Source organism: Scleropages formosus, chromosome 6, assembly GCF_900964775.1.
Source record: "Scleropages formosus chromosome 6, fSclFor1.1, whole genome shotgun sequence".
Lineage (NCBI taxonomy): Eukaryota > Metazoa > Chordata > Actinopteri > Osteoglossiformes > Osteoglossidae > Scleropages > Scleropages formosus.
In genome coordinates, this window is record NC_041811.1 from 19,629,116 (window position 1) to 19,642,037 (window position 12,922).

The window sequence follows — 12,922 nt, forward strand, 5'->3', positions numbered from 1 at the left end:
GGGGGGGTGCGGTGGTGCAGCAGGTTTGGCCAGGTCCTGCTCTCTGGTGGGTCTGGGGTTCGAGCCCCACTTGGGGTGCCATCCTGGGTGTGTCCCTTCCCCCCTCCAGCCTTGCACACTGTGCTGCCGGGTTAGGCTCCGGCTCGCCGCAACCCCGCTCAGGACAAGCAGTTTCAGTCGGTGTGTGAGTTATGACAGCCATGAATCCAAGTGAAAAATACAGAATATTGGCCCAAACAGGTATGCACAGAGTGGTGCCAAGGAATCGTGCCATCAGTAAGGTATATACAGCATTACCAAATGTCAGATTGTAATATCAGACTTATGCTGCATGACACCAAAAATATTTGAAATTCCTTTTCATCCAGCTTAGCTATTTACAGTGGCAGTGATTTGAAATGAAGTAACAGACACATATAGTTCTCACTGGTGTGATACAATTAGCAACATATAACTTCCCTTGGCGGACACTATTTTTATAAAACTGGAGTCTGTCTCCATCCCAACCTGATGGAAGAAAAAAGGCTAGGTTTATGACTTCAGTGGGATATGTTTTGTACTTTCAGTTAAAATGAGCGTAAATCAGCGTATTGCAGTTTAGTGCCCTGTAATTACCTTTGAACTTGCTCTGCTGTGCTTGATGGTTATTTTTATAACAAACCTCTGGTGGGAAAATTGAGATTCAGTCCATCAGCAGCAAGTCCCTCCCCGCTACGTGGAATGTCCTTAGCAGTTGGGTAATCAGTGCAGTAACTCCACCATCGATGGTCCCAAGCCCGGCTCAGAAAGGAGGAGGGTTGGGCATGGGGATAGCTACCCTACACTGTAAAAACCTTGTCAGCTACAGAAACGCCAACAAGGAAACTTCATGACATCTCAGCTCTTAGGGATGACTGAAGAACCCTTGTTGGCAGCCTATGCCCCAGGAGGGGTGGAAGACATAAGAAGAATCTTTGCAGCGGAAGCTGGTTCAGAGTTGTCCTTCAGAACATGTATAGTCATCATAGCCGTGGACAGTGATAAGATTGGAATATGTTCAAATGCAATCATTAATAATTTTATTGTAAATGCAATGAACTTCAGTATGTGGAACCTTTTAGCACACAACACTCTAAGGCTTCTGGAGTAACATTCTGGGCTAAAGGAAAAAGTGAGCAAAATGACGGAGTCTCGGCAAGCTAAGTTGTACGGTAATGCATAGTGCTGTGCTTCACCTCACTGGGTGAGAGAGAAGTGGACTAGCAGGTAATGACCAGAAGTGCTCATTTTCTCCCCCAACACCTGGTAGACACAACTACATAGGAACACACAGCTGAGCTTCTTCACAGACTAGGATCTGAGCCCAGAGAGATTCCAGTTGCCCATGAACTCAGTGATACACAATGTCAGGTTGTTAGATACTAATGATGACACAGTGGGTGGGTGGGTTGGGTGGATGTTTTCCTGGTTGCTACAGTTCAGGATATTGACATGCAACTGGAGAGCATAGTTTCTAAGAATAGAAATGTTTCCACTGTGGTATTACCCGCTGGCACAAACGATGATAAAGTGAGTGAGTCAGGAATGCTGAAGGGACACTTTGAGGCACTGCTTGGAAAACGACAGACTGGAAAAGAACATTATTAGATCAATCAAGTGTTCTCCCTGTGTGTATAGAGAAATTTCAAAATTTCGACATCTATTTTGGAAAAACCTTTACAACCTTCCAGAAATTTCAGTATTATTCTCACATATAACATTCTTGTGTGATAAATGATTTCTGTTTTTTTTCTTTGAGGTGAAGAATCACCTATGGAGCTAACAGGAATGCTTCTCTAACTACATTCTTCAAAAAATTGAAAAAACAGTCCTAACGTGGTCTTTGTAAGGCCACTGGAAGTTAAATCATCATAGTTAGATATTAAAAAGCCTGTACATACTTAGTAATTTCATTTCATGTTCATTACAGAAATTTATCAGGTTGCAGAAGGTTTGAATAGGACCTAAGAAAGGATGGGCACAAAAGTGTTTATTGAAGAGCTCTTGACTGTGAATAAATTCCAGCTTTTTTGCTGCTAAATTTTCCTGCTTTTAGAAACCTTTCTCAAGTTCTCAGATGTGCTTATTGGAATGCTGTGTCTGGCACAAGGAAAGCTCAGTTTTTCCCCTTAAATTTACTGACCTTTTATTCAATAATCAGTAACAATAAAGATATACTGCAATAAAACAGATATGCATAATTTAGTCTATAGCGTCTAATTTAGTCTATAGGTAAATGTTCCTGTAATAACTAAGCGTACTGTAAATATGCATGGAACAATTGTTCTTAAGCAATAAGAAATATTAAAAATCAGTGTTTAATTGAAATTCTGAATTGTCGAACAATGTATGATTGTTACAGTTGTGATACTATAGGGTTATCAGACAGAACCCAAGTTGCAGACAGTGTATAGATGGCAGTATGAAGTTTCACAAGAACCATTTCTGGCAAACAAGTGGGTCATGTCAGGATATGTCAATGTAGTAGATAAAAGTGGTGGTTTATCTAAATGTGGTCTGTTACCTAGATATTCCACATACTACTTTTTCTTGACGCAGTTTACATTTACATTTAAATGTATTCATTTAGCAGACGCTTTTCTCCAAAGTGACATACATGTCAGAGAAATACAATTTGTGCATTACAGTTCTAAATTGTAGCAGAAGCAAAGGATTGATTTCTCACAAAAGTTTGGAGAAAAAGCTTTTTCCTTTGATCCTAATTTCGTTGCATTTATAAGGATATTTCTCAGTTTTCTGTTCAGTCATGGATTCTGTTTCAGTAGTGAAAACAACAAACAATTTGAGATTCGACATATAAATCATTTCCATATGAAAATATTATGACCACTTCCTGAATCTTCTCAGTACGCTTGCAGATTATTGGTAATTGGTTGTTCTTTAGATAGGAAAATTTATTTGACAAGTAGTGGTGCTAATGGTTTAATGGAAACATTAATTCTGTTATTGTGTGTGTTTCACAGCCTGAGTTCCAAGGCGCATTGACACATTTAGGTACTTGAGTTTTCTTAAGCGGTAAAGTCATTCCTTCTGAGTTTTTTGTTTAAGAAAGATTTAGATTTTTAAATTTGTTATTAATAACCATGAACCATAACTGTGCATGATACCTCTATGCAATGATCTTTATGGTGGGTTAGCTGCAGCAGTTTTTTTTATGTGTGTTTTGCCAAGGAGCAGCCATGCTTCAACTGGTACAGGCTGTACATAGCATTGTTCACATCTGTTATTTCTTTATAGGCAGTATGGAGGTTTTTGTATCTGTTCATGAGGTCTCAGCTTCAAATTGTACAAAAAAATTAGTAAGGTTAATCCATGTAGCCGAGACATGCTATAGAGGTAGTCATTGACATGCGACAACCTGTTCTTACACTGACCTTCCCATCAGCTTTATTATATTATTTTCAAGTGCCAACATTTGGTTGCATTGCCTAATAACCATTGCTCCATCTGTCTTGTGATAACATCAGGTGGACCATTCTGCTGTGAGGTATCCATAATTTCTTACTGACTAAATCATTGTGTCCATTAGTAACTGCATTTTATTTATAGAATGTTTCATTTACAATTCTATTAAAGTTATTTTGTATTTAACATGGTTAGCAAATGAAAAAGTGAATATACCAGTTTTGCAGAAAAGAAAAAGCAAAGGAACAGATTTATAAATGAAAGTGAAAATAATACAGCATGAAATTTACATTTTATATTGGTATTTAAACACAATGTGTGAAATTAGTGAAAAAAATGTAATATTCTATAATAAAGCATTCATACATGTTGTTTATATGTCATTGTGGTTTATGAAGTACTGTATAAGGTGGATTCCACCCGACACTGAAGTTTACTTGTGACGAGGTCATTGGAACAGAACCCTGTCCTAAATCAAGGACTGCCTGTCACCTTTACCACACATTTTAAGTTGTTGTTTGACTTGTCCTAGGTCCAACCACTGTGTCACAATCATTGAAATCTTTGTATAATTCCTCATTTTGTTAACAGGTTAGATTCTGTTGTCAGATAAAGCTTTAATTAATAATAAAGTCATATTAGGTAAAGCTACCAACCAACATCAAGAACTGCTTGCCCCGAGGCCTTACCCAGTAACACAGCGGGCAAAGCTGAAGGGATACACCCTGGGCAGGACACCAATATATCACAAGGTACCCCAAACAGGGCTTGAACTCCAGACCCACCACTCAGCAGGTACCAGATAAACCCACTGCACCACTACACCCCCAGGTTAAGTTATTGATGTAAAATAAAAAATTCCTTTAAGGAATTTTTCATCAGCAGCTCATACTGTGTTGAGTCTCATCATTCCTCTGTCTTAGAAACATTGGATGTGAGACAGGATACAATGCAGACTGGACTCCAGTTTATTTTACTATTTTTTACTAACATCAAGCAACATTAAAGATAAGTCTACTTTAAAATCACTGAAAATACACACACACACACACACGCCTTCTGAACCGCTTGTCCCATACGGTGTCGCGGGGAACCGGAGCCTAATCCGGCAACACAGGACATAAGGCTGGAGGGGGAGGGGACACACCCAGGACGGGACGCCAGTCTGTCGCAAGGCACCCCAAGCGGGACTCGAACCCCAGACCCACTGGAAAGCAGGACTTGGTCCAACCCACTGCACCACCGTGCCCCCCTTCACTGAAAATAAAAACAAGTAATTTCTGAAGCATCTTATTCAGTGTGTTGTTTTGCTTTATACATCTTCAATGTCAGGTAACTAATAATATACACTCACCTAACACTTTATTAGGAACACCTGTACACCTGCTTATTCATGCAACTATTTAAGCAGCCAATCACGTGGCAGCAGAATAATGCATAAAATAATGCAGATACAGGTCAGAAGCTTCAGTTAATGTTCACATAAAACACCAGAATGGGGAAAAATGTGATTTCAATGATTTTGACCATGGCATGATTGTTGGTGCCAGATAGGTTGATTTGAGTATTTCTGTAACTGCTGATCTCCTGGGATTTTCACGCGCAACAGATGGTGCGAAAAACAAAAAACATCCAGCAAGCAGCATTTGTGCAGATGAAAAAGCCTTGTCGACGAGAGAGGTCAGAGGAGGAAGGCCAGACTGGTGTGACCTGATAGAAAGGCTACAGTAACTCAGTGGTTACACTCTTTACAACTGTGCTGAACAGAAAAGCATCTCAGAATGTACAACACGTCAAACCTTGAAGCAGATGGGCTATAATAGCATAAGACCATGTTGGGTTCCACTCCTGTCAACCAAGAATAGAAAGCTGAGGCTGCACTGGGGACAGGCTCACCAAAACTGGACAGTCGAAGACCGGAAAAACATAGCCGGGTTTGATGACTTTCGATTTCTGCTGCGGTACACACATGGTAGGGTCAGAATTTGGCGTCAAAAACATGAATCTATGGACCCAACTTGCCTTGCGTCAACAGTCCAGGCTGGTGATGGTGGTGTAATGGTGTAGGGAATGTTTTCTTGGCACGCTTTAGGCCCGTTAATACCAATCAATCATCGCTTGAATGCCACAGCCTATTTGAGTATTGTTGCTGACCATGTGCCTCTCTTTACGGTCACAATTTGTCCGTCTTCTAACAGCTACTTCCAGCATGATAACGCAGCATGTCACAAAGCAAAAGTCATCTCAAACTGGTTTCATGAACATGACAATGAGTTCAGTGTTCTTCAGTGGCCTTCCCAGTCACCAGATTAGAATCCAATAGAATACTTTTGGGATGTGGTAGAACGGGAGATTTGCAGCATGAATGTGCGGCTGACAGATCTGCAGAAATTGCGTGATGCAATCATATATTTACATTTACATTTATTTATTTAGCAGATGCTTTTCTCCAAAGCAACTTCCAATGAACTCTCTGTAGCGTTATCAGATCAATCATGTCAACATGGACCAGAATATCAAAGGAACGTTTCCAACATCTTGTGGAATATATGCCATGAAGAACTGAGGCTGTTTTGAGAGCAAAGGGAGCCCCTACCCAGTATTAGTATATTGTTCCCAATAAAGTGCTCCGTCAGTGGACATGTACTTCTATTTACTTGCTGGGAAGTTCCTGTAAAAGCCTTGAATATACCTATAGTAATTGTGTTATAGGAAATCAGCCCTGTAGAGGTGCTAAGATATTATGTTCCTTTCTCCCCCACAGTACCATTTGAATTCCTATTCTGTCTTAGTTTTTGCTGCCAGCTGGCAGCAAATCGAAAGGCAGGTCATTCTCACTCTACAACAAATTTTATTAAATAGAACAGTATATAAAAAGCAGTTAAATAGACTGGGAAATGTTTGTACTAACAAAATTTGTACCTCCAGTGTCCGTAACAGTGTATTCTAGATTCTTGGCTGTAAATGGAAAGGGTTGTACAAAACCATTTGGGACTGTTTTTATTAGGTTGTAAACAGTTTTCCCCCACCTTACAAAGGTTATTTTTCCACTAAAAAACCCTTAATAAGGGGAATTCTCATAAATCCAAGACATTACCATTAGTGTCAAGATTTTAAAATGTTATGCATCCCTAATCCTCCAAATTGAACCACTTATGCAAAGATATCACCAAACACCACTGAAATGGACATTATTACTTCAGTTAACAGTTGCCATTAGTTATAACATAAGGTTGCTTCTCTTCATTGCTATAATGCTGTGTGACTTTCTACTTAGAATTGTTCGGCTTTTTTGTAACGGCTTACATACATTACACTTGACAAATACTCACAAGCAAAACATACATACATGCTCAGTGCTTATGTATTAATTCAACCTTCACTGCAAAAAACAGAACAGTAAGGACAAAAGCAACAAATGAGAACAATACAAATGAATTTGCACTCAAAAAAAAATTTGACATTGTTTGGACAATCCAAAAGATGGCCATGATGACCAAGACTATAACAGATGGAGCAGAAATGAGGAAAAGGAGGCTGAGAATTTAATCCAGCATGAACAGATAAATGGAAGGAAGACATGGTGGGTCTGGTCTCAGGTTGTTCAGGTTTTGAGAGGCATGTGAAATTTCAAGTCCATCCTCGTAAGTGTGAAGAACTGTCTTTTAAACCTTGTAAAGTTGAGTTCCTGTTAACCATAATGCACATATCTCAGGGAATGTCTGTATGTGTGTGTGTTTATAGATATAGGTATAGATATAGAGTAGCTGTATTTTACAGTATAAAAATGTAACATTTTTATAAAATAGTTTTCTTATGAAAATAATTTGGACATGTTGATTATAATACTTGTTTTACTGCTATTTTGAAATAAAAAGCTTCATCATATGCATGGTACCCGTCTTCATTTTGTGCCGTTTCTAAATAGTTGTGCTTGTCTTTTTTGTAGTTCCTAGTTCTCAAGCAAAGATGTATTTGGAAAGAAAAAATGTTATTGGAAAAGTCTCATTTTACCCTATTCCCCTTTTAATGCGTAGCAGATAAACAGTGGTTCATTACAAAAAAGTGACTTGTCTGTACCATGATTCCCAAATACAAGGACATATAGACTCTTCTGTTGTATTTCAGCTAAATTACATTTAGGCATTTTTCAGACCCCTTTCACCAAACCAACATGCAATTCAGTGAGAAGAAAGGTGCATCTCACCAACAGAGAAACACAGATGCAGAAACCTTTCTCAAAGTACTCAGTTTGTCTAATGTTTTATCACTAGATGTGTAGGTTCGTATAGAATACAGAATTTTTAAAATCACACTGAGGAATACACTAAACATTAACTTTAAAAATACGAAACAAAGGTATTTGTGACAAATCACCTAATGCAAGCTCATGGAGAGAAGGGAGTGTGAAATAAATGTGCTTTGAGACCCTTCTTGAATGGTGAGAAGGATTCAGAAGGTCCGCGAGAGAAAGAGATCATTCGACCACATTGGAGCCAAAACCGGGAACTTTGACGCTTCTGATTATTAACAGTCCATTTACGGGACAACTTAAAAAAGTGGAATTGGTTTGTACAACATTTCATGGAAAATTTCGACAGAATGTATCCCAGCACTAGTGGGACAGGTGCAGAACAGAACTCGTGGTTGTGAAATCGAATCAGGAAAGCTTCATTTTAATTTGGTTTAACTTGTAAAAGAAGTAATTTTATTCTTTATCGAATGGATTCCCATCTGAAGCGTTTTCAATACAGGGTTGATCGTCTAAAGTGGAAAGATGGGTATCCAGTATTTAAGTACGCACTTTCGCTTGTAAATGGACCATATTCAATACGGCTGTTTTTCCTTTCTTCTCGGTGCATTGTGGACGCTTTGAAGGGTTTGTGATTTCTTTCTGTCATCTGGGGGTGACTCGCTGGCTTTGTCAAAGGGGGTCCGGCATAATCTCCAGCCAGAGCCCATTCAATTAGAAGGCCTCAGTAAACTGAAGTTGATATTTCAGAAATAAAACAATGGGCTATGAGTGAAATCTCCGCCAATTAGCGAAAAAACCACGAAAGAGCTGTGGCCTTTGAAACCTGATCGCAGGGAGAAAGGGCTCACATGCTTCCCTCCGTTTCCTCGCAGAAACACATTTTCCCATTTGCTGTGGTGTGTGGGCGGGACCCAGTGGGAAATGGATCCAAGGGGGTGGAAGTGCAGCAAGGTGCACAATGTGGCCAAATGAATTGGCACGCTTCAGTAGGCCCTGCTTCGATGGCCTTCGGAACGTGAAGCCATGAAAAGCCAAAGAATGCAAAGTGTCCCCTGATTAGGCAATCAGTCATGCACATCAAGTAGAGTTGGGTTAGTCCACTAAATATAGGTTTTCCCTTAAAAACAGAGGGAAAAAGAACACTTCTGCTACTAGAGCTGCCATTCATAATATTCTGGATATTTATTCACTGATAAAGAATTGATTTAAAAAAAAAAAGGTTTATATATATATATATATATATATATATATATATAGAACATTTGTTTTTATTCCTGTAAGAAAAATATCATTTTTTGTTTTACAGGAAGGATGATATTGGAGGTTCTAAAACCCAACATGACAGGCTGAAATGAAGATGTTATGGCTACACCTTTTCTGCCAAGCAGATATCAACAAGGACTATAGGTGGGTAGTAGAATCCACCTTAAATTCTGAAGTCCCATGTCTGATAGGAAGCTCTGTTTATATCCTATCTTTATATTAAAAAAGGCTGTCTTTTTCTTTCATGGGAATATTTGTGCTGGGAAAAAAACGTGGTTCCAGATAGTACAGACATCTGAAAAGCTAAACAGAGAAAAATGAGGTTATATTTTGGACACAGGCTACCAAGAGTCACAGATCAGTGGTAGATACTCTTTAATATAATCTTTATTTTTTACTTTATTTATGATTATTTTTATAATCATATTCTCTGCCATTGCTAGACAGTTATGGGATTGCGCTACCTTTGATATTGGACAGGTCTTACGCAGTGTGCATATTTCAAGCAAATTAGGTCACACAAAGGGCAAGAGACATAAAATACACAAACAGAACAGAGGCTGTACTTACTTTTTTTGTGTTTACAGTTTTCTTGCTGTGGGTTATTTAAGAAAAAAATATTTCTTTTTCCAAAATGTAAAATACACATTTACGTTTACATTTATTCGTTTAGCAGACGCTTTTCTCCAAAGCGACGTACATCTCATGGAAAACAGTTTGTGCATTACATTAGCAGGATGAGAGACTTAGATGCAGACACATGATTCTGAAATAGTTAGTTTGTTTCTTTCCACCATCTGAACTAACGTACATCACACGAGTAGGTGCATAAGTTTATCCAAATATCGGCAATTCCTGATCACATTCCTAATTTAAAAAAAAAAAAAACATTTACATTACATCACACCAGTAGCTGTGTGAAGGTTTATTCGTTGTTTAACAGGTATGATCTCAAACTTATAGTACATGAACATTTACACCTTACATGAACTTAAGAGATCGTGGGAGAAGTGAGTCCGGAAGAAGTGACTTTTAAGACCCTTTATAAATCTGAACAGAGATTCAGCAATTCTGAGGGAGAGGGGGAGGTCATTCCACCACATTGGAGCCAGAACCAAAAACTGTGGTGCTTTTGCTTTAGGACCTCAGACAAGGCTTGTGTGAAGATATTGTGTGCTTGGTGCTCAATTTATTAAATGACTGTAACAAGTGGTTAGGGTTAGTTTTGGCACTTTGTAGTTCGACCGTGACAGAGGAGCTGGTTATTAAAGTTGCTGGTAAAATTTTCCAAATTGTTCAACGAATTCGAGGATTGTAAAACAACAGTCAGAAAGGCAACTAAGAAATCAGTATCAGAACGCAGGGAAAGTGAAACCTTATTGCGAGGGTCAGGAAAGAGTAACAAAAATGAGGATGTTGCGGACTTATGCATTTCCAAATCCTTCGAGAACAAAAGCATTTTAATAAACTTAAACCTCTGTTTTGGATACAAAAAGGAACTGAATGACGTGCCACATAAATAGTTTTTTCAAAAGAGCAGCAGTTGAAGGTGCATATTTAGTGTGCCCTTGATGAGTAACGCTGCCTGTTGTGCACAGCGATGAATGCAAGACCTTTAAATGACACCGCGGCTCCTAGCGGAGCAATATGCTGCTCTTAAAATGGTCACTGTTCGTTTCCTTTTCCTGCGATGTCAGGCCGCGGTTGTTTCAGATCTCGTTCGTTTGTTTGTGTTCAGTAAACAGGAGCATTACCCTCCGCCTTACCTCTTACCGCGTGACTGCTCCAGTATTCCCACAGCTTAATTGGTATAGTCCGAAATTAATTACCACACTGTATGCAAATTCCTTCCTGTCTTTAGGGTTTGCCACTACACGCTTTTCTTGTAGTTGTGCCATCACCACACATGAAAAGGCACTATTCCAGAGTGCCAGAAGTGTTCCCACCAAGAGCACAAAACTTTTTGTTCACCGAAGGCAGAGCACAACTTCGCCATGGCTTTTGTGGGCGCTTGACTTCAAAGGCTGGCGTCAACAGAATTTGGCAGGGTTCCGCAGCATTCCGACAATTAATAGTCAATCGCGCTCGTCGGGAGCGTTCTTTCAAGCAGCGCGGATAAATCCTCCATCTTTTTCTACTTTGACTTTAAGCTCACATGTAGCCAAATGAATGAGTGACATTCATGATTTAAAGTTCTTTGTCTTCCCAGACCATGCTTAGGACAAAGGAGTAACACATAACCCTTTACATAGTGCTGCGAGTTACGCAATAATATTGAAGAAATGTCATAGAAGGACACGAAGTAGGCGCTGAAACGCCATGGGGCAGAGCTGATGAACAGAGGCACTGTCAACCGGCACAGATTCTCTATCGGTTCTCACTTTTTCCCCATTTATCTCCAGCTGATGCTCAGCTCTTACTGGGAGATGAAATATCTCGCCGGAACTTTCCGGTGAATGGCAAAGTTTTCTGAATCGTGTGTGTTTCCCTTTCTTTTGTAACAGCCTATCAGTCAGGTGGGCGTTGAGTCTCCCGAATACATGTCGACCAAGTCATTCTTGATCTTCTCGACGATAAGAAAGTTGGGTATTCGTCTCAGGCTTGCGGCGTAAGGTCGCGGTAAGCTACACTTGTGCGTTGGGGACTCTGAGGTTTTCAAAGCAACTGAACTGCTCGAGTTTTGCGTGGGGAGTGTGTGTGAGCTGGGTGGAGCTCAGCTGGCTGGGGTGTTTCAGCTGCCTTCTCTGTTAGCGCCCCCCTAGGGACATACTGGGCACCGTAGCCAATGCCGTTTGGTAGCGGTACGAGACTCATCGCTCCACCAGTTGTCGCTTCTCTAAATGTTGGCGATATTAAGAGGAGCCAGGAAGATGAGGGTACCAGGTGGCCTTTCCAGAGGTCAGAATCGCATCACAGAATTTTGACAAAATCTGCTTTTTGTTTTTACTCTTAGAATCAGTTTTTTTTCCTGATGATGGAATGACCAACCAGCGTAATGTTTAGATTGCACATTTTTAGCTTACAGGTTTTTATTTTTTATTAAAGAGATCAAAACATACTTATCCTAATAACAATGAGGATAAAATCACTGCCTGCATTTACGAAAAATAAAAACATTTCATTTTACCAATTAATCATTTCTGGCTATGTGTTTGTTTAGAACTTTTTTTTTAAGTTAAATCTAAGAAAATATCTTATTAATGAGATTTCTTTAATAAAACAGATTTAATAGAAAAAATGGTTTTGTATTCTAGTTTTAATTGCCTGAGTTGTCTAAATACCTCTCATTTTGTTTGCCACAATACATAGCCCTATCATCACAGGACCAAGTGCAAAATTTCAGCATTTCTTATTTATTCTTAACTGTTCGCGAGCAAAATAAATATATTTGGCAGTTGATGGAACTCATGTTTGCTGAGCGAGCACATGGAAAGTGCTCCTTGAGACCTGTGGCACCATGTTTAATGAGTTTAAAGAGTTAATCAGTCGCTCTGTTGAAAGGAGGAAACAGAATGCTCTCTCCTGTCCCGTTTGAAGGAGATGTGAGTTGGCAGCACTGAAAAAGCCTGAAGATTAATGCTGCAAAGGGGGTCTCTGACAGCCTTTCCGCTAGTCGCTGTCCTTCTGGGTGGGCCAATTGGTCTTGGATGTCACTTTGCCACTTAATCTTGTGTCTCTGTAACCAGCCTGACGTGCTCGCTGAGGCTTTGTATAGATATCAGCCGAAGAGCCAGATGAAAGGGCATTTTTTTTTTTTTTTTTTTTGCAACTACTCTTTGGCTTTGTGTCCCACCAGTCCTTTTTATTTGAGATTTCATGAATTAACAGACAATCGCATTCAAACGGTAATTTCCTAATGCGAGGGAACTTAGTCACGTATTTATCAGTATAGCAATCACAGTACACAACAGCATTCTCTGTCTTTATTTTAGTTGTAGAACATTTTTCGCATCACCATTC